Source organism: Ochotona princeps, chromosome 18 (genome assembly GCF_030435755.1).
Source record: "Ochotona princeps isolate mOchPri1 chromosome 18, mOchPri1.hap1, whole genome shotgun sequence".
Taxonomy (NCBI): Eukaryota; Metazoa; Chordata; class Mammalia; order Lagomorpha; family Ochotonidae; genus Ochotona; species Ochotona princeps.
In genome coordinates this window covers 30,544,531-30,567,329 of record NC_080849.1, presented here as the reverse complement: position 1 = coordinate 30,567,329, position 22,799 = coordinate 30,544,531, and the positions used below count along the sequence as shown (strand labels likewise).

Below are 22,799 nucleotides of genomic sequence, written 5' to 3'. Positions count from 1 at the left end.
ATTAGGCTTTGTTAAAGGGATATTAATCTTAACAACACTGAAACCTTCTCTATTCTGTACGTCCTTGTATGTAGAAATGCCTACAAGTAGCTCTGTGTGAAGAAGGTAGAGAATAAACTTCAACAAAGGAACAGGTTATGTGAATGTTGTCCGTATATACCAGACTCATGGGGGCAGAGAGAAAATGCATCGGTGCCAGGAAGAGAAAGGGCATTCTCTACCAGGCCTTTGATCCGGAACACTCTATAAATATCGTTTGAGCTAATGGGGAGCCCCTTCAGTTTCCCCTAATGTCTTTTTTTTTTTTACATTTAAAAAACTTTATTTTGTTTTATAATATGGTTCCATAGGCTCTGGGGTCGCCTGAGCCCCTTCCCAAGGCCCAAGGGCCCTCCTCCCCATACCCCCATTGATTTCCCCTCTAATTTTACAATGGATGTCTTTCATGAACAGTCACAAGTCCATTGTGCTGTTATTGATGTGTTTCCTGACAAATTAGGCATGGACAATGTCAGTCTATCATCTTACTGTTAGCATAGTTTCAGTTCTTTCACTGGGAGTCCGTCTCTGGTCTGTATGCATACAGACATACAGCGCTTTGTCTCCATATCTGAACATATCCGTCTCTGCTACAATTCCATTATATATCCCCTAACTTACAGAACCAGTGAGCACAGTCCACAACAGAGTGAAAATAATAAATTTTCATCAACACAAAGTTAACAAACATGCTACAAAATAAAAATGCATCGCAAGAGTGGTAAAAATGGGAATTGGAAAACCTACTTGTAGGAATAGATGTTAGTGCGTGACGCTTGTGGCACTGAAGGAATTGCCTAACGTCTTTTTGAGCAGGCTGTTAGAGAGGCTAAAAGAATAATTCAGATGCATCGCAGTTTTGTGGGCTTGAGAAGATGGCTTACATCATATTCTACTCTTCAACTCATTTTCATGTAAGCATTATTGAAAACAGGGCATCTCAATGCATTACCTCTCAGCACATTTTGGCTGGCTGATTCTGTTTATCTAAGCTAGAGGTTTAGAAATGGAGGTGGAGACACATAATTCAGCCTCTTCCAATATCTGCTTTTTAAAAAAAAAAGATTTATCTTATTTTCATTACAAAGTCAGATATACAGAGAGGAGAAGAGACAGAAAGGAAGAGCTTCCATCCAATGATTCACTCTCCAAGTGACCGCAATGGCCGGTGCTGTGCCAATCCGAAGCCAGGATCCTGTAGCTCTTCCAGGTCTCCCACACGGGTGCAGGGTCCCAAGGCTTTGGGCCATCCTCGACTGCTTTCCCATTGCACAAGCAGGGAGCTGGATGGGACGTGGAGCTGCCAGGTTTAGAACCAGCGCCCATATGGGATCCTGGCGCATTCAAGGCGAGGACTTTAGGCGCTAGGCCCATGGTGCCAGGCCCACAATATCTGCTTTTAACTATGTAAAACATGATCATTTTAACTGCATTTGCTGAATATGTATTTACTTTATTACTTTTTGTTTTCTGTTGAGTGTTTTAAGGAATGTTTTGACAGCAGTATTTTTAAAAGGCCAATGTATGCATTATTTCACAATAACCAAAATAATAATGCAACCAAACTCCGTAGATGATGGAAAACTATAGTGAAAAACTTGGCACACTACTTAAATTTGTATCAGTTATTCATCTATAGTAAACTCAAACACTATTTACTGCAATTACCAAATACATTTAGGTTTTAGTTATAAGCATTTTGAATATGATAGTTTTAAATTTAGGAGGATACAGTGCATATAATGAATAATAATGTAATTGTCATATCTTACACTTCGCTGAAAAGTGTATTTTATGCTTAGAGTTGATAATACTTATATAAGGTCCAAAAATCAGTTATTAGGCAAATGGTGTAAATTTTGTACAGCAGTAACCACTGTTTTTACCTTTAAACTATTTCATTGAACATATGGCCATTTTAGATACTGTTATTTTAGAAGCAATATAGCATCAAGCATACTGAATTTTGCAATACAATTTTTAAGAATAGGCTATATATTCAATTTATTTAATGTCATTGACAAATCTTTTTGAATTTAATAATGCTTGTGCCTAAGATGTTTACAGAATTCATAAGAAATTAAGATGAACCCAAGAGTTTTGTTTGGTTATAGTTACACTGGTGTTTGGTAAATGCCAGATTCAATGTGTTAATAATGCATGCGATCCCTTTGGCAATATGGCTAAATGATAGCATTACTAGAAAAGTAACACTTATCATTATAATAAATAAATACCCAAACACTCTTTCCCCTATCAGTCTAGGATGGGTGGTCTTAGTTAGCAAATGGCTTTCCTCTATGCCAGGGCCTACCAAGTCATTTGGTCTGCAGATAGGACTTAAAATTGAATAAATTTAGAGCAGGTAAATTTTTTTTTTTTATTATTATTTAACTTCATTAATTACATTGTATTATGTGACACAGTTACATAGATACTTGGGTTCTCCCACCCCTGCCCAAACCCTCCCACCATGGTGGATTCCTCCACCTTGTTGCATAACCACAGCTCAAGTTCAGTTGAGATTCCCCCATTGCAAGCATACACCAAACATAGAGTCCAGCATCTTATTGTCCAGTCAAGTTCAACGTCTTCTTAGGTATACCCTCTCTGGTCTGAAGACAGAGCTAGCAGAGTATTATCCCAGTCAATTGAAAGCTCCATCATACCATCAGCAAAAATTTACATCATTATGGAATTAATTGACATAGTAATGAGTAACCAACATGTTGAAAGTAAATACGAGTTCCCAGCCACCTTCTGTGATCACCTCACCTATACTTCAATTTAGTTTATACACAACATATAACATTCAAAACATAACATGTTATACATAACATCATATCATCTTAAATTAAGGCAAACATGTGGTATTTAACCTTTTGGGATTGGCTCATTTCCCTTAGCATGATGGTTTCCAGTTTGGCCCATTTGGCCACAAAGAACTGCATTTTGTTTTTTTTAATAGCTGAGTAGTATTCCATGGAGTAGATGAACCATAGCTTTCTTATCCAATCCTCTGTTGATGGGCATTTTGGTTGCTTCCATGTTTTTGCAATTACTGATTGTGCTGCTATGAGCATAGGAGTGCATGTTGGTTTCTCATAAAACAATTGTTCTGGATATATTCCTAGGAGTGCTATTGCTGGATCATACGGTATGTTGAATTTGAGTTGTTTGAATATTCTCCATACTGATTTCCATAGAGGCTGTACCAGCCTGCAGCCCCACCAGCAGTGGAGTAGGGATCCCTTTTCCCCGCAACCTCGCCAACAAGTGTCGTTGGTGCTTTTATTCATGTGGGCCAGTCTTACTGGCGTTAGGTGGTACCTCATTGATGTTTTAATTTGGATTTCCCTTATTGCCAGGGAACTTGAGCATTTTTTCATATGTTTATTTGCCATTTGGGTTTGTTCCTTTGTGAAGTGTTTGCCCATTTCCCGTGCCCATTTCTTGAGTGGCTTGTTTGTTTTGACATTTTGGTTGTTTTGTAGCTCTTTGTATATTCTGGAGATCAGCCCTCTATCACCTATGTCGTGTGCAAAGATCTTCTCCCATTCTGTGGGTTGCCTTTTTACTTTGTTGATTGTTTCTCTAGCTGTACAGAAGCTTCTTAGTTTGATGAGGTCCCAATTGTTTATTTTGGTCTCGATTTCTACTGCATTTGGAGTCTTTTTTAGGAAGTGAGGGCCTACCCCTAAGTGTTTCAGTGTGTTTCCAACATTTTCTTCCAAAAGTTTGAAGGTTTCTGGATGTAGGTTTAGATCTGTTATCCATTTAGATCTGATCTTAGTGTATGGTGAGAGATGTGGATCTATTTTTTTGTTTCTGCAGGCTATTAACCAGTTGTCCCAACAGCATTTATTGAACAGACCTTCCCATTTGCTTGGATTGTCGTTTGTCTTTTTGTCAAAGATTATTTGGCTGTATCTGTGTGGATTTCCTTCTGGCGTTTCTATTCTGCTCCATTGATCTTCCTCTCTATCTTTGTGCCAGTACCACGCTGTTTTGATAACCACTGCCCTATAGTATGTCCAGAGGTCCGGAACTGTGATTCCCCCTGCTAACTTCCTGTTCTTCAGGATGGTTCTAGCTATCCGTTAGAGCAGGTAAATTTTTAAGTTGGTAGTTGTGTATGGCCTGCAAAGGACATTATGAATATCCAAAGGACTCTTGGAAGATAAAAAGACCTCCTACCCCTGCACTCTAGTAATTCAGAGAACCAGGTCCTTTCATACTATGGCTGTGTTCACCTCTTAAACCAGTAAAGCTTTGTAAGAGCTGACTGAGAAGTGGCTACCATGGTTCACATCCCATTGGCTAGACTGGCTAGAACTTAATCATGTGACTGCTGCAAAGGAGTCTGGAAAATGTAGTATAGCTGTAGGTCAGGAGGAAGAGAACAACCTGTGGTGTTTGCCACACTTACATCATATGTTCCTAGAAAGAAAGAGAATCACAAATATTTCAGATGAATTTCATTGACTGAATAACTTTGCAAAATTTAATAGATTATAACCTTCTTTTTCCAGTTCTGTACTGTTTGATCTCCTAAAGCACACAAACTTAAGACAGACCTGAAGTGTTTGTGTCTAATGTGTTCTGCTGGAGAGCTTGGACCACACTGCTTTAGCTCTAGAACTAAGAAGTGTTCAGCAGTAATGAATGCATGCCTCTGTGCATGAAAGGGCACATTAAATGTATGAGAGAAAGGAATAAGTGCTATGAATGAAACCAGTAGAAAAAAATCTAAATCAGTTTGGGGATCAAAAAAGGTCTTTTTGACAAAATAGTACTGACAGTGACTTTGGAAAGATGATAGAATTAACAAAGGGACAAGTGATGGAATTTTTCAGGCAAAGTAAATAGCATATCCAAAGAATCTAAATTGGAAAGTGGTTGGTATGTTCCAAGGAGATGAAAGAAGGCCAGTGTTACTGGCTTAGAGTTAATAGTGGAAATGAGGAAAGTCAACAAGGGTTGTTCCCTGCCCAGTCATATGATATGTTCAACTTTGCTCTTTCCTGTAGGCATAATAGGAAGCCAATTAAACAAACAAACAAACAAAAAACATAAAGAAAGAGTAATATCATTCTATTTTCATCTTAAAAGAGCATTCAGCTTTTTGTGAAGAATGGGCTGCAGTGGAGTAGCAATAGAAGCAGATGTGCTCTCAGTCTATTGCAAATCACCCCAAAAAATGGCTGGACCAGGGCAGTGGCTAGAAGGAATGTAGACTCAAAGCAGTTACAGGGATTTCAAATTGGAGTAGGTGGAAGTCGCAGCAGGAAAGTTCTCTCATTATATAACTGTGTTACATTATTATTCTTTGGAAAATGTTACAATAACTCTCCTGCCACTAAAAGTAAATCTTTGAAGACAGTTTGTGTTGCTTACTTCTTTTAGAAGCTTTGTCCCAACTTTAAAGATTTGCTCAAAGTTCAACCAGGCAGCAAACATTTAAATTTAGGCTAGATTCTTGGAATTCTTGTAAACTTGTCCATATTATGTTGTATTTCTGTTTCCTGTTGTTTTCTAGGAGTGAATTAGGTGAGTTACATCATTATAGTACAGTTATGCATGTGCACAAATATATCCTTAAATATGCCTAGATATTTTACTGTAAAAATGTTTTCTAGTATACTAAGTGTTGTGCTATCTCTAATATATCTTGATAATGTAAAACTGTTGATTCTGATTTAATTTTTAAACCTTATCTTGGGACGTGATACAAATATCCTAATAGCGCTGAAATTCTATGCTTGCAGCCCATGCTGTACTCTTCTGGAGTTAGCTCTCTTGGCTCAGGTCTTTATTAGAAAGTCTTTGGAGATAAGAACGCTCTGTACAGAGCACTGGAAATGTGATGCTCCTGAATTCCATTCTGCCTTCCTCCTACCCTTGTTCATTCTTGGCCTACAAATCTATTGCTGTCTGTATTCATCTTCTAGAAAATGCACATCATGGTGATTTCCCAGAGGTATTGGGAGGGCAATTTCACTGTTCATCAGTCAGTTTTCAAGATGATAGAAGCAAAGGAATATCGTGATCCTGGGAATTGATATGTCTGCAAAAAGCTTGTACCCACCAGGAAAAATGCTATGAAGGCTTGACAGACATACTGCAGGGGCATTAGGCTTACAGTCAATGAAATACTTCCTGTAGGTTCCCTCCCTCATTCCAAAGATAGAACCTCATTTCTGGAACTTTCAGGCAATAACATTTACATGTGTTAAATGCTTTCCCAATTTTAAATAATTTTGATAATTTTCACCCAAAATGTACTATTCTGAGCTACAAGTTGGTGAATACAATATTGTGATGGAGTCTTGCTCTCTGGAAAGGAAAAAAAACAGAAGTGTGGTTAAAGGGAAAAAAAACTATCTGGTTATTTCGGCTAAACTCATTGTTATTTATAAACTAATTTTTTTCAATTCATGTCAATTGAGATATCTTGTACTCTATCTTTAATATATACCTCAGATTAATTTTACATGTATTCTTTTTTTTCAACTATCTTTAAAATAAATTTCATCTCACTGTTCTTTCAGCCACTTTACCTTACTTGAGAATTATGCCTGGAAAACTGAGTGAGCTTTGTGAGTTTACTTAGTTGTTCTCACTCTAGTTTGTATATGGGAGTAGGATAATAATACAAAAATTATATAAACTTGCTGTCAAAGCCCAAGATATTACTTCTAGTTCTTGCAGGTATTTGCATACCTCTCCTACGCCAAAACTGTTACTCTCACTTTAGCAAAAGAGGAGCTCCTAAATCTTCATTGAGAAATATGGGTACTTAATTAGCTTTGCATAAATAAAAGCAAAATCACACATAAACAAAATTTTATTTCCTGAAAGCTAAATATTTGAAGAGAAAAAGTTGGTGTCTGCAACGTGGCCCAGGAAGGTAAGCCTTTGCCTAAAGCGTTGGCATCCCATATGGACACTGGTTCATAGTTTGGCTGCTCTGCTTCTGATCCAGCTCCCTGTTTGTGGCCTGGGAAAGTAGTGCGACTGACTCAGGTCCTTGGCTCCTGCACCCACATGGGAGTCTGGAGCAAGCTCCTGGCTTCTGGCTTCAGATTGGCTCAGCTCCAGTTATTGCAGCCATTCGGGGAGAGAGTCAGAAGATGGAACATTCTCTCTTTTCCTACCCTGTAACTCTTCCTTTCAAATAAAAATATAATGAATCTTTAGAAAAATAGTTGACTTTCCAAGTACCTAGACATATTCCATAAACACTAGAATCAGATCTTCGGGAAGAAAGAACATGAGGGAGATGAACTTCTCATTCTGTCTCTAGGGTGAAGCTTCAGTTAGGCAAGTCAGATGGGAATGGTGTAGGAAGTGGACAATAATGATATGTGTGTGCAAGTATGTATGTGTGTGCTTGTGTGGACATGCTATTTTCCTTAGTTATACATACCTGCTCTAGTCCTACTTCCCTCGGAATAGTCTTTTTTGTAGTAGCAATGGCAATCAGATCCCTTCATTTTTACACATTATTAATCATCTTTGGGGTTTGAATATAACATTTCTACCTCAAAAAAAATTCCATTTCTTAATCTATGGTACCATTGGTCACTCTGCCAGCAGTCAGTTAACATTTAAACAAATAATACTAGACCCATAAGACGAAACTGCTATAATTGGGTGTTTAGGAATATCTGTTGAAATGTCAGTAACATTGGATGCTTGGTTCTGTTAAAATCATGCTTTTTCTATTAGAGTAGTGTTACCACAGAATATAGCTATTCTTATTGGATTATGAATTTACTTCTAAATTCTAAAGAATAATAGTGATTTAGTGTATCTCTAGGGCTCATCTTAATATTTAAAAGTTATTTTCTATCTACAATCTACCCCTGCTAATGTTATTAGTATGTACTTGTGTGAACTTTAAAAATACTACTTGAAAGTACAATAGATTTCTCATGTTAAATCTGTTGTTTTCTTTTCCATATCATACAAAGTGTTACAGATTTTACAAAGCACACCATTTTAAAATCATTTATTTATACTATTACTACCTATTCTCCTTTTATACTTCATACATATAATATGAGCTATAGCAACCAGAACTACAAGTGGAATTTAACGTATTGACACAGTGATCTTATGAGGTGGCTAGATTTCATTTATATATATTTGCATTTTTTATTCCATCATCACTATCATTCTAATAAGATCAACACAGGGATTAAATGGCAATATGCTTGGGAAATACTTAGCACAGTGGCATGGTGACCACTCAACAAATGGTTACAGTTCTTATTATTTAATTTAATTTAATAATATCTCAATCACCACATCGTGTGCCAGCAGCTTTTATTTTGTAACCCTAGGGTTTCCTAATTCAATAATGCAGAACATGCGTTAGTCTGACCAATGTTCCTAACATTCAGTGGTGACCTTATTTCCTTCCTTCTTACAAAATATTTATTTCATGAACAATCTAGGCCCTGAGCTTGGTACTGGGGATACAACTAATGACACTGGCAGAGTCTCTGCATTCAGTGGGCCCACCATAAACACGGAACACAAACAGCAGAAACAGAATGCCTGTAAGGTATAGTAAGAAGTAGAGAACCAATGGAAATACATGAAGGAAAGACGCTAAGCTGGTTCAGGAGATCAGGAAGGCTTCTTGGAAGAAGTGAAATGGAAACTAAATATGAAGATGAATAGGAGTTAGCCAGGCTAAGAGGTAGGGGAAAGACAAAAGTGGGAAACATACTAGATAAATTGTTGTGTATTAAGGGATTAACATGAATGAGAGAGAAATAACAGAAAAGGTCAGGGATGTGAGGATCTCAGCCTTGAGATTCATGTCCAGGCATTTGGACTTCATTCTTCAGTTTCTCTGAAATTACCAATAGTTTTATTTCATCCTTCCAGTACCATCCAGCTGGCTTCTGTATATTTGGCCCTTTCCACCTTTCCTGTTATTTCCCTACATACCCCTTCTTATTGTTGCTGTATGCCCTGGAGTTTGTCTCTTTGCTTGGCTTAAATATCCTCCTCAATGCTACAATTCAATCCCAAAAATGCTTGCTGAGTAACTGTCATGTGCCAGTCATTGTGACTTATCATCCCTCCAATATCTTTCTCATTGATTTACTTTACAAATATTTATTAAGCATACACATAAATAGACATTTAATGCTACTTTTGCACTAATTTAAATGGCACCTATGAAGACTCCTAGGTGTTCCAAAGGCATGCTATGCTATCTTTAGTTTTTTCATCCTCTGAAATTCTAATATCCTAATTGTGCCTCTGCTGTGGCTCCTGCCGTCCACTGATAGCTGAGTACTTGCACAAATCTGAAAACAGTGTTCTAAAGGACTCCATCCTCATCCAGCGCGTCACTATGTTTCCATAACTAATAACTTTCCATTAGTCTAAATATTGCAATGTTTAAAACACATATATAAATAGACAAACATTTTCTGTTACTGCATGGCATTTCCCTGGGTTTTTTTTTTTTTTTTTGGTACTTTCTAATGACTAAACAGAGCATTTAAATTATTTGCTTCCAAGTGATTAAACTTGATTCTAGGACAACTTCTCTGGATGATTATTCTTGTTTAAAAGATTCCATGATTGCCATGAAAATCTACCCAGTGAATAGTACACTTTATAGATGGTCTTAGCTCATTTTCTATTGCTATAACAGAAAACCTGGGAACATGTAATGTATAAACCAAAGAAGTTTGCTTTTGCTTATGAAAAAGGAAGTCCAAGAGTATGGTACTGGCATATTGTTAGCTTCTGGAGAGAATTTTGTACATCTTCAACACATACCGGAAAGTAACAGAACAAGCAGGCTCTTGTGGAGGCGAAAAGTAGCCCCAATTTTTGCAATAGTTCACCCACTTCTAGTAGTATGAAAGCTCATACAAGAACTAATCAATTAACTAATCAAGTTCTTGGAAAAATAGTTCATTCTCTTGAGAAAAATACCAATCTCTCTAGAAGGCCCCACTTCCTAACACCATTGCATTGCCAACCAAATTTTAAAATGACTTGATAGACAAACCACATGCAAACCAGAGCACATCTCTAAAGAACTTGCAATTGTATCAACCCTGCTGTATGAGCTCTTTGTATCTGCTTGTGCTTTCTGTTTGTCATTATCATGGACAATTTTTAATTCATGGACCTTCACCTGTTGATTGCTAACCTCACAGTTCCCTGCCTGGATTTACAAGCTAATATTTTTAGTGATTATGTCTACATTGCATACACACACCAATCTCATTTCTGGCAGGTGCTATGATTGACTGTTGAATCCTGGTGGTTTCCACAATTAATGCAGTAGTTGAAACTTGATTCTCTTTAGTGTACTGCTTGTTATTTGCATAGAAAGACACTGACCCTAACACTAATAACCTTTTGGAAATACTACCAAGAAATTCATGCTGAAATATCAGGCAGTCTTCAACTGGAGATTCAATATATGTCTTCAGATACTTTAGCTTGCTGTTATCAACCCATGCTTGTTTGTGCTGTTGGAGCTTTATTTGAAACTACACAGACGGCTTTAAGGACTTTTACGGGCCATTTCAAAAAATCTGCTAAAGCCCCAACATTCAGAGTACTTGCTGCAACAAAGCCTTGAAAAGGCAATGACTCCATAAGGAGCCATGGATTTAATTCTAGGCTTAAGTGGTTCCCAGTGATTCACCTGTTCACCTCACTCAATTTTCTTGTCTGTGAGTGTTCAAGTGTTCAGTGAAATAGCTGATATGATGAAGCTGTTGCTGTTTGGCAGGGAGAAGATTTGCACTTTTATAAATTTCTCTGTATTACCCGTTTCTGTATGGTTACTACCTGTACTTCACCCACTTGGTAATTTAATCCTGGAGCAACTACCAGTTAGTGAGTGGCAATTTGGTAGGTATAACATGTTCATTACCTGAATCAGAACTCAAGATTATTCTAGACAATAACTGTTATTATCCTCATAGTGAAGACAGATAAACACCTTTACAGAAAATAAGTAGCAGGTGGAAGTCCACGCTCTTGGTCACTGGGCTGTACTCCCACAATTTGCAGCATGTGCTCAGAGCTTGTATCGTGCCTTTAGTACTTGCTGGAACAAAGCTTAATTGTGAAAGCAAATCTCTTTGGTACATTCTCAGAGCAAACATCATGTTCTGAACTTAAATGGAGATTTTTGGAATTTATTCTCCCTGTAGAATAATCCCCCACGTTCCACTATATGTGCATTTAGAAAATTTACCATATAATGTCCCAAAATTCTTTAAAAGTAGCAATAATATTAGATAATTTTATTACTAATAGATGTAATTTTCCCAGAACTATATTTCATATAGACAATATAGGGCATATTGTTATTCAGCTAGGAAAGAGACTGAAGTTCAAGAGGTGACCTTCCCACTCTATCACCACCCACTCAAGGTCACTTACTGTAAATAACCTGGCTTACCCTTTCTTGAACAAGGGCAACATTAGCACCAACATAACATCAAGTATAATACAGATGATTTCAGTCTACCAGGATGGACTCCTTTGTTCTGCCCTACTACCTCCATTCTCTTCCTTAAGATGCTCAGAACCCTACTAGTCTAACTATTGCTAGTAAAGCAACAGTGGATAAAGGCATAACTAAGTACTTTGTGTTGATCATTATTTGTTATTTTTAAGTAAGAAAAAATTTCTTAGATAAGCTGACTGTTAAGGGTTTTGCCAGTTTATCTACCAATTTGTTCATTTTTAACACTGTTCATCATATAAATTACTTAAGTGTTCATGTCTAAAAGTGTCATCTGTACATAGCTTTAGTAATAGTAAATCACTATATGGAAATATGGATTACTCAAATATTTCATGCAGAAAATCCTGTATTGGAGCATAATATAACTTATTGGAATTGTGGAATGTCCATTTTTTTCCAGTCAACCTAGTTTTGACATGTAGACAGATTCTTTGAAGGACATCAGTAATTACATATAAAAAGAAACTCTTTGTTTCATTTTTTCTCAAACTTACTATATTTCTTTTTTAAAGATTTGTTTATTTTTGTTGAGAAGGCAGATTTACAGAGAGAAGGAAAAACAGAGAGAAATTTCTTTCATCCTTTGGTGCACTCCCCAAATAGCCACAATGGCTGGAGCTGAGCCGATCCAAAGTCAAAAGTCAGTTGCTTCTTCCAGCAGGATGGCCCAAGGACATCCTCCACTGCCTTCCCAGGTCACATAGGGAGCTGGGTTGGCAGTACAGCAGTTGGGACACAAACCTGTGCCCATGTGGGATGCCTTAACCTGGACATGAAGGATTTGTCAGTTGAGCCAACGTGCCAGCCCCTAAACTCATTAAATTTCACATTCTAGTCTTTTAAATGAAAAAAGGGAAATTTATGCTTACATGCATGAGTATACATTTGGATAAATAGAATTGCACACACAGTGGCATTTAATCACCAGCTACTTCTCCTGCTTCTAATGAAGGAATATAATTATATGACTGGACTTTGTCTTTCTGGAAGATATTCTGAGAACTGTAGAATCCCATTACATGACAGACTATCCCATTACCAAATTTCAGCATAGTTTATTAGTCCTTTATTTAAAGCTATAGGTTCTTTCATACTTATGTAATTAGACATCTCAGTCATAATTTCATTTTTAAATTAAAAAGTGTTGCCCAATACTAATCAGTAAGCACAAATCATTGATCCCCCAACAGGGGAATAAGCCATTCATAAGTGACTCATCTTGGTTAAAACAGTGTATACTGTGTACAATGTGCTTAGTGTCTCCGCTTTGTCCTGCCAGGAATCCCAGGAGAATAGAGGGGCTCTTGTGATCTTATATGTCTGAGAATTTTTGCCATTTTTCTTCTTTTGAAGGGTAGTAGGGTGCTAAAAATGCTTGAGATGAGCTGCCAATCTCCCATGACCCCTTGCTTTCCGAACTTCCAAGTCAGGGTGTAATCCAGGTTGCTTTTGACTCTTGCACTGAAGTCTTCCAAACCCCATCAAGTCTCCCAAACCACGTTCTGCAGATGTCACAGGCTTCAATGGTTTGGTTTTTCTGTTTGTTTTGCCTCTCTGAAAGGGTAACATTAACAATTCATAGAGTCTTAGAATATGCACATTCAAAAAACGATATGCACACTGTTTAGTTAACAAAATTCTAATGGTCAGATATCAAAATATTTTTTAAAGATACTATAATCAAATTACTTGAAAGTTTATTGGCATACACTCAGTAGTGTATTCTACGTAATCTCTACATATTTTCATAGTCTTATTCAACATAATTTTAACCCCAACCATCACTGGAATTAGTTGATGTAAAGTTCATAACACTAAAGGTTTGTCCTGGTTTGTTAAAATTTTTCTTGCTTTTTATTTACTTTCCAAATGTGGCGTATTTTGTTGTTGTTGTTCAGAAACATTTATTAGTAATCTACATTTAAAAAAAAACCTTGCCCAAAGGTAAAATCTTAGGCAGGTGTTTGGCCTTTACGGTTGAGACGCCAGTTCAGATACGCACATCCAATCATTACCTGGGCTCAAGTTTCAGCTCTACTTCCAATTCCAACTTCCTGCTAAGGCAGAGCCTGGGAGGTTGCAGGTGATGGTTCGAGTAGTTATATCTTTGCCGTCTAATGGGAGACCTGGGCTGGGTTGGCAGTTTCTGGCATCTGCATAGGAAACCAACAGATGGGGACTTTGTTTTGTCTCTGTCTGTATTTCTGGCTGTCTCTGTGCCTCTTGAATAATTTTTTAAAAGGTGAAATGCAATATAAATCTTTCAGCTTTCTTCCCTTGTCCAAACTAAAAGAGTTAAACATAATTGCCCTAATAAGTTATAGCTATCGTTTGTCTATTTCTCGTACCTCATGCACATATCATATTGTTATATTCAGTGTGTGTAATGAGAAAGCAAAACCATGAAAATCATCAAAATATTAACCTGTTAATTTTTCTTTATATTATTTCCAAAACTTTAAAAGAATATATTAAATTTCACATAGATCACTCTCCTTTTAGAGAAGCAAGAATTTTTAAGTTATTTTAAGGAAAAATGATTTGCCAAAGGGAGATCTGTCTAAAATTTCTGAATTTAAAAGCCCAAATGTGGTTACTTGTTTGGGATGGTAGGGAGATATTGCATAGCTAACTGGAAAAAAATATGGTACATGTCACCCTTTTTTTCTAAATAGTTCAGGAGACAGACATGCTAGAATTTTATTGTAAGAATATATCTTTTTACAATTATTCAGAATGGCCTCGTGGCCAGTAATGAAATCTGCCCAACTTTTTCAAGTTGTTCTCAACCAAATCAATAAAGTTAAAATGCATTAAAGAAATGGAAGGGTAAAGGTTGGGTGTCATTGGAGTCCCATACTGGTATCTGTTCTACTTTGGGACTCCAAAACTTCCAAGTAGATGTTGACTATTAGCAATAGAGCAAAAGTTGATTGATACAAGTAGCTCAAAGACTGAAACTAAAAAGGATGGAGCATGCAGCAAGATGCAGAGGAAAGACTGTAGAGAACCTCTCAACATGAGTCATAACCCTAGGATCAAGCACAAATCCTACTCAAATCACAAAAACACACTTCAGGCAAATCACTAGCACTTTACATGGTTTGATTTAAATAACCAAATCAATGTCCAGACTTCAGCTTATTTGTTTTTGTTTGTTTTGTTTGTTTTTATAATTTGATGATACAGTTCTATAGGCTCTGGGATTTCCCTTGCCCCCTCCACAACTTGTCCCCCACCACTGATTTCTCCAATATTATTACAATGGTATAGTCCTTCATAAACAGTCATAAGTCCCTCATTGAGCTCTTTAAGTGTATCCTGACATTGTAGGTATGCACAGTGCCAGACAGTCCAACATCCTATTGTGAAGATACAGTCAAAAGGTCATTGGGAGTCCATCTTTGCTATGGAAGTGGAAATGCATACTCTATTGTATCTTCACATCTCGATATGCTAGTCTCTATTGCACAGTTATTATAACCCCTTTAAATGAAAAGCCACAAAACAAAATCAACAACCAGGAAGAAAAAAAAAACAGAAAATTAGCAACAACATAGAGTTAAATAACATGCTACTTAATGATCAATGTGTCACTGAAGAAATTAAAAAGAAAAAGAAAAAACCTTCTTGAAGCAAACGGTGCTATGTGTGACCTATGAGTAAGAAAATTGATAAGAAAAAAGCCTTTTTGAATAAATGAAAATAAAAACAAAATATCAAAACCCCTATTGAGCTTTTACTTTGCATGAAGGTTGCCTTATATCAGAAAGAACATATGGTATTTGTCCTTTTGAGATTGACTTATTTCATTGAGCATAATGATCTCTAGTTAGGAACATTTAGTTGCAAATTGAATAATCTTATTCTTTTTAATGGCTAAGTAGTATTACATTGAGTAGATATACCAGTTTCTCTACTCCTCTTTTGACGGGCATCTGGGTTGTTTCCATGTCTTCACTAATGTAGATTGTGCTGTTGTGAATATAGGATTACAAACCCCTTTCTCATGTACAGACTTCATTTCCTTTGGCTATATTCCCAGAAGTGGGATAGCTGGGCCATATGGCAGATCAATTCTCAGTTCTCTTAGCACTCTCCATCTTGACTTCCATAGTGGTTATACCAGCCTACGCTCCCACCAACAATGAAGGAGGGTACCTATCTCCCCACGTCTATGCCAGCAGGTGGTAGTTATTACCAAATGTTCAATAAGTCAAGATTTAACCCATTGTGTTATGATAAAGTCTTTGACTATCAAAGTCAGGTCATCCTTGACGTATCCAAGTCTAACAGAGCTGTAAACTTCAGGGAGCTACACCGATTCCTCTTACAGAGCCCATTTTGTTATTCAAGAAGGGGAACCCATGAGCAGAGGGGCATTTCTCAGTACCTTTGGCAGTATCCTTCCCTACTTAGTAAAGTGGCCAGGACTAAATGAACGAGAACAAATGTCCTTTCACCCCGGGCCTAGAGCCAAGGCCTACTGGCAATCAGGGTAGAATGTCTTCCAGGGCCATGGGCTCTCTTGTCCCATTGTTTTGCTTAGAGAATGGCCATCTCTGAATCAGCACATTGAATGATTTCTCAAGCCTGTGTTTTTTTTTTTAAATACTGTTAACCATGCCTCCCCTCTTATCTTTTTCTCACATACAAATGGCTGTGTGTGTTTTACTGGAAATAGGTGATATCAATTTAAAAAAAAAAAACAGCACTGTCCAACAGGAGCAGAACATACGCTACATAACTAAAGCACATGTGAAATTCATGTAAGTAATTAGCCCAGTTAGTCAAATATCAATTCATCACGTAATCAAAATTAAATGTTACTTATGAACTATATTGCATTTTCTTTACGGTTTGTGGGTGGGTTTTTTTGAAGATTTATTTATTTATTTGAAGGGAAGAGTTACAATGATAAAAAGAAAGATTCATCCAATGATTCATTTCCTGAAATACCGTCATCCCAGGCCAAAGTCAGGAGAGGCCTAGAGCTTGACTGCACTTGAGCTTGCTGCATGGCTGGTAGAGGCCCAGTCACTTAGACCATCCTCCACTGACTTCCCAGGAACGTTAGCCGGGGACTGAATTCAAAGTGGAGCATTCCAGCATGATCTAGCACTGAGAGATGGGATGCCAGCACTGGAGGGGGCAGTTTTGCTTGCTATGTCCTACTGCCAGCCCCTGTACTGCATCTATGAAGTGAAGTGTATATTTTACACATCCAGCACACCTCAGTTTGGACTAGCCACGTTTGAAGTGCTCAGTACTCATGTGTGCCCAGTGAATCCTGCATTGGAGAGTCTGCGTGTGCAACATGTCTTTCATAGCAGTACAATATGCTCTTTGAAATGACCAACATCTGATATTTTGGCTCTCAGTCTGAGTATAGTCTTTTACAGAAAAAAAAAATCCATATGTATTAATATTTTAATCTTAATTCTAACACACACACACACAGAGGAATTTGTATATTAGCTTTGATGACCTATCCAAATTTCCTTTAAAATAATCCTGAAAGATGAAATATGTTCTCTCCCCTCCCAGGCCTTCTGAAAGGGCATTCATGTGAGTTATCTTGTGCATTAACTGGTTGCCGTATTTAGTGCCGTCAGAGCTGCTGACTCACTGCCCATGAATGGCCCTGCTGCCTGCGGTGACAGCTTGACCCAATGCCAGCGATGGCTGCCTGCAGCTTCTGAAAAGCTGACCTTGTAACAGCACCCACATTCTTTTGGTTACTTTTGTTGACATCTTCTCAACTCAAAACCTGTTTTCAAAACAAAAGTATGATGAAGTATGACGTTTTAAAGACAGCTGTATTGCTGTCCAGTAAATTATCTGAGTGTGACAAAGCAAGCAAGGACACAACAGCAAAGAAAAGAATATAAAGAGGCAGCTATCTTAGGAGTCGACATGGGAGCTACAGACACACATTTGGGAACAGTGTCAAACAACACAGACATCTAGACGAAACAGAACTGTCATGAGATCTGTTTAACTTTCTCAGGATCCTGTGTTAGCTCTGTGTGACTGAGTTGCCTAAAATGCAATTTACTTTTTCTACATTGAAACATTTTTCCCATTCCACACTCTGAAAAACTTCTCACAAGTGCACAAAGGGTGTAAGATGTTCTCAATTAATTAATGATGACTATGAAACTACTAAATACTTAAACATGGATCAAATTAACGGTAACTGCTAGAGTGCTCTAGTTGGTACTTAAGTTGATCGTTTGTGGTGTGCTCATCTCTACACACAAGACTCAATATCAGCTTTCCAGTCAGCCGCATGCACTGCTGATCTAAACTCCATCAGAGAAAGAAGTTTTAGATTCTTGTCTTTTTTGGTGATCATCTCTAGACCTCCTGCGTCATCCAAGTCCCTATTCCAGCTGATTTGTTGCCCCTCTGTCAACTTTCACCCCATGGCCTAACCTGCACGGACAGTAATATTGCCCTGTGGTTCACATCTCACATATAATAGCCAAGGCCAGTGTTGCTGGTTTTGTGAGATGAAAATTCATCAGATTTCACATAGATGAAAGCTTTCGGGAGACAAATGAGCACTCAGTCAGTTGTTTTAGCATGTTCTAACCACAAGGGGGAGGCAGAGGCTCCCCTCCATCACCTGTTTCCAATTCCATACCAAGAGAGAAGCGGTGCTGGAAATGAGTAGAGTTTAAAGATCCGCGATAACAGGGAGAGAAATTAAAGATTTGGAAAAAACAAAATGTAGTAACTCCAAACCCTACCAGTGTGCTTTATTTGTTTACACCAATTTGAGGCAACGTTTATAAATCCAAGGATTCCATCTAAAAAATTTGGATTTCAGATTTTTTTAAACTTCAAAAGAGGGACTTCAAAAATAGGAACTTCATAGTAGTCATAGCCAAGTTGGTTCTGTGCCTCTCTGTGGCACATACAGAGGAAACTTCGGTCTTTACACAAAACACATGGCTTCATTTCTACTGCATTGCTATCATCCTTTATTATTTTTTTCCAATACAGCAACTTGTTATGAGTTAGATGGGTTTGGTGGTGGGGGGTGTATACAAAGTTTTATATCAAAAGAAGCAAAAAGAAAAAAGAATCAGGTAAACCTCTAATACATGTCAAAGAAAATAAAAGAAAGTCTATCTGAAACAGCAAATAATATTCATTGGGTAAAATATGCTTTAGGATAAAAGTGTGCTGAGGTCTCTGAGATGCATAATCAGCTGGTTCTCTCATTTTAGATCAACTGGGCACTTCCATGAACTTAAAATATCCTGCAGTTCACGCACAGACTCTCCAAACCATTGCTTCTGATAGTCCACTGCACACATGTGTCACACACACTCCTTATCCTTTATTGGACAAATAGCTTCTTGCCCTTTTATTCTTGAGTCTGTCTGCTTGAATTGCATTTTCTTCTCTCTCTCTCTCTCTCTCTCTCTCTCTCACACACACACACACACACACACAAACACACGATAAAATCTGGAGATTGAGTTGAGAGAAGGAGTAGATGTTGCAGGAAAGATACTGCTTGAAGTATTTGATCTAGGCATTAAGCCAAAGGGGTCCCTGGGACTCCTTGTGATCTAGCTTTGTGATTACAGGCAAATCTTTAGAAATAGTTTCTTACCAAACTTAGTGTGGATCTGGGATTGGATAGACCCTGAGAGCTGCTAAAATACCATCTCTCATTGCCACTAGTTTTAACCATTTTAACCGTTTTAATATTTCTCATGATGGACTACACAAAGATTTGCGAAAACAACCTATAAAGGACAGACTATCAATCTTTGTACTCGACAAACAGTAAGAAGAAAAAAAAAACTTGTCTGCATGTAGTTTATACCCCCACAGAAAAGCAGAACTTAAATTTGAGTTTGGTTAGGATAAAAAAATTCCAGAACAGCTGAGTTTCTGATTTCCTCCAATCATGGCTTTTTGGTCTCAAAAAGAAGCAGTGACATCAATATTAGTGGTACTAATACTGATGTTAGTCAGGTACTGTGTAATAGTCAGGTACTGTGTAATACCAGTTACAATTCTATTTTTAAAGAATGGACAATGAAGCTTGAAATGAATGGTTAGCAACTTGTCCGATATCAGATGGAGATTTTTCCAGTAGCAAGGTGATATTTACTGGTGGTTCCGTCTGATCCTGCAGCTGCACTCAGTGACTTTCCAATAGTTCATTCCTTCTAGGACGATGGTTCTAAAAATGAAGTCACTAAGACACTGTTAGGGAGTCTTTGAGGTCAAAACATATGTTGATAATAATTCTACCATATTATCTCTTCATTATGTGGGCATTTTCACTGCTGGCTTACATTAGTGCTGGATGAAACTGCAGCAACCTTGCCACAAATCAAGGCAGAGGCACAAACCACTAACCATCATCATCACTCCTTACACTTACTGTAAAAAGCAAACCAATCCAATGACATTAGATGTTAAGAGCCTGATATGCATGTTTTCAGTATTCAAGGTAAGAACGTGAAAGTATGCATAAAGTATTTTTTAACAAATATGAGGTGTAGTAATTGTCTCCAAGTCAGTTGTTAGGAGTGCAAGCGGAACTACCAGCTCTTTCTTTGAACAACATGTTTACTTGAAAGAACAACTGACAAACCCGGATTATTCAGACTTGAATATTTGGCACATATGTTCTTGAAGGTGAATAAAGTGAGCTTGTTATTTAAATAAAGAAAAACAACTAAAAAAATGATGAAATTTCAAATTTTCAAGTAGAAATATTTATTTAAAAAATTTAAAATGTCTAAGTTCTAATTTGTAGTAAAGCAAATATTGATAAGCATAAGCTCTATTTGATCTTCATAAATGTAGTGGATAGTGTTTTTTTATTAAAAATCCCAAAGTAGCAGAACAATTTACTGATATTAAATTCAATAATATATCATTTCTCTTAATTTTTATAGAAAGCACTTATCTTTCCAGAGTCATGAAAGTAGTAAGCCCGAATCTGAGTAACCCTGTGGTGGCTGCTAGGACGCTGGCATTTAGTCATCAGTCAAGGTCAAACTGCAGCACCAGATCAGAGTGAAGTGCTTCCATCACTCTGATTTCCAGGAACAGTATCATCTAAGAGACATATACCTGTATGATACACATAAAGACAAAAAGGGCTGTACATTTCAAAGCCAACAATAAAAACAAGATAAGTTTTATTTCCATACCAAAATGATTAGTTGAAAATGTGTCCAAGTAACTGCTATATTTGCATACAAGCCACTTCACAAAAGCAATTTTTTGTGGCTACGTTTCCATGCATATGAGAGAAGAATAATGTCTAAATCAATAAGAATTCCATGTGGTTCAGAAAAATTCAGGGTGTGTGTGAGCAGCACAGCACTCTGCTTCCCATCCCTGTTCTTGTTCACTCTTATAACTGATAACACACCCCTAAAGTACTTTTCTAAATGTGCTCCTCTTCCCATCTTTCTAGTTGTAGTTATTCTTTACATGATGGTGGAAATCATCCACTGTTACACCAGATAACATTGTATCATAAATGTCTTAGAAGTACTCTATGAACTTCTCACAAATGAGCATAAAATATTAGCAAGATATTGATGATCACATCATAACCAGGGTGACTCAAGTAGAATATGATATAGCTTCATGTGTTTAATTTTAAATGTGTTTAAGACTAAGTTGGACTAATCTGACATTTTTTAACTGTCAAAATTCAATGTTATTCTCTTTTTTTTTGACCAATTTGACAGATATACTGAGACACAGAAGTCAAACGATTGAGTTGGTGGGGTATACATCTTTGATGCCAATGCTGTATGTAGCTAGGCAAGTAAAGCTGCCACTTGTATTGCCAACATTCCCTATGGGAGCCAGTTTCTATTTTTTGCTGCTATATGTTCAGGCCATCTCCCTGTTAATGCGCTTGGGGATGCAGCAGATGACAGCCCAAGGCCTTGGGCCTCTGCAGCCATATGGGAGATCTGAAAGCAGCTCAGGCTCCTGCCTTTAGTATGGTCCAGCTCAGAGCACTGCAGCCAACAGATGGGTGATCTCGCTCCCCGCCGTCTCCCTCCCACACCCTCTCAGTGCCCTCTCATTCCACCTACATTTTCTCCTCCTCTTTGGCCCCTTTCCCTCTCCCAGCTCTGCCTTTCAATGCTCTTTTTACTCACCTTAACATATGATTTTCTGGGGCCCGGCGGCGTGGCCTAGCGGCTAAAGTCCTCGCCTTGAATGCCCCGGGATCCCATATGGGCGCCGGTTCTAATCCCGGCAGCTCCACTTCCCATCCAGCTCCCTGCTTGTGGCCTGGGAAAGCAGTTGAGGACGGCCCAATGCATTGGGACCCTGCACCCGCGTGGGAGACCCGGAAGAGGCTTTGGATCGGCGCGCATCGGCCCGTTGCGGCTCACTTGGGGAGTGAATCATCGGACGGAAGATCTTCCTCTCTGTCTCTCCTCCTCTGTGTATATCTGGCTGTAATAAAATGAATAAATCTTTAAAAAAAAAAACATATGATTTTCTGACCTTCAACTTTCTGCTGCTTTAAGCCATGTAACACCTAACATAGTCACCTCCAGCCTGGGTGGTGCCAGTGTGAGGGAAGAGGAGGCAAAAGAGAAGGGTGTTGAAGGAGACTAACTGGTAAGAGATGGAGGTTATATAGGGGGTCACTGCCAGGCAAGGCGGATAGGGAATCTCAGGTATCCAGGACAGCAGACTAGAGCTTCTTTCTATCAGTTACCTGTGTATGCTTTCAGAAGGCAAAACGTTATATAATCATTCAACTTCATATCAGATGCTTCATCCTCTTGGGTCCACTATCCTCAACTGTAAAGGGATTTCTATCATAAACGTCTCTTAATATAAATGTTTCACATAGTGAATGAAAAGCAAGTTTCTGAGTTAGGTATTATAAGTCATTCATAATGTATGAGGGGAGTGGGTATTGGATGCAGCAGCTGAGACCTCACTGGGGTGCCCGTGTTTGAATCCTAGTTCTGCTTCCGGTTCTGGTTCATGCTAATGGGTACCCAGGAAGACTACAGATGATGCTCAAGTGTTCAAGTGGGAGCCCTGGACGAAGTTCCAAGCTCCCACTCGCGCGCGTGCTCTCTCTCTCTTTCTAATTACTTATTGACTTAATTAATAATTAATATTTACAATAGCACATGAGGGGTATTTATATTTTAAAATACCATTTTTCTAATCTTCCAATTCTAACTTTGTGTTAAAATATATA

The 22,799-nt window shown here is 37.9% G+C and overlaps 1 protein-coding gene and 1 long non-coding RNA gene across 25 annotated transcripts in view; one reads left to right on the top strand and one right to left on the bottom strand.

Moving 5' to 3' along the window:
- Positions 1 to 22,799, top strand: part of DTNA (dystrobrevin alpha) — a 217,264-nt gene that overhangs the window by 34,239 nt on the left and 160,226 nt on the right. The window lies entirely within an intron of this gene.
- The window catches only part of LOC131482561 (uncharacterized), a 29,221-nt gene that overhangs the window by 3,579 nt on the left and 2,843 nt on the right, over positions 1 to 22,799 (bottom strand). Inside the window, exon 2 of the long non-coding RNA XR_009247104.1 lies at positions 13,582 to 13,719. This is a non-coding gene — a long non-coding RNA (uncharacterized LOC131482561). The remainder of the gene's footprint in view (positions 1 to 13,581; positions 13,720 to 22,799) is intronic.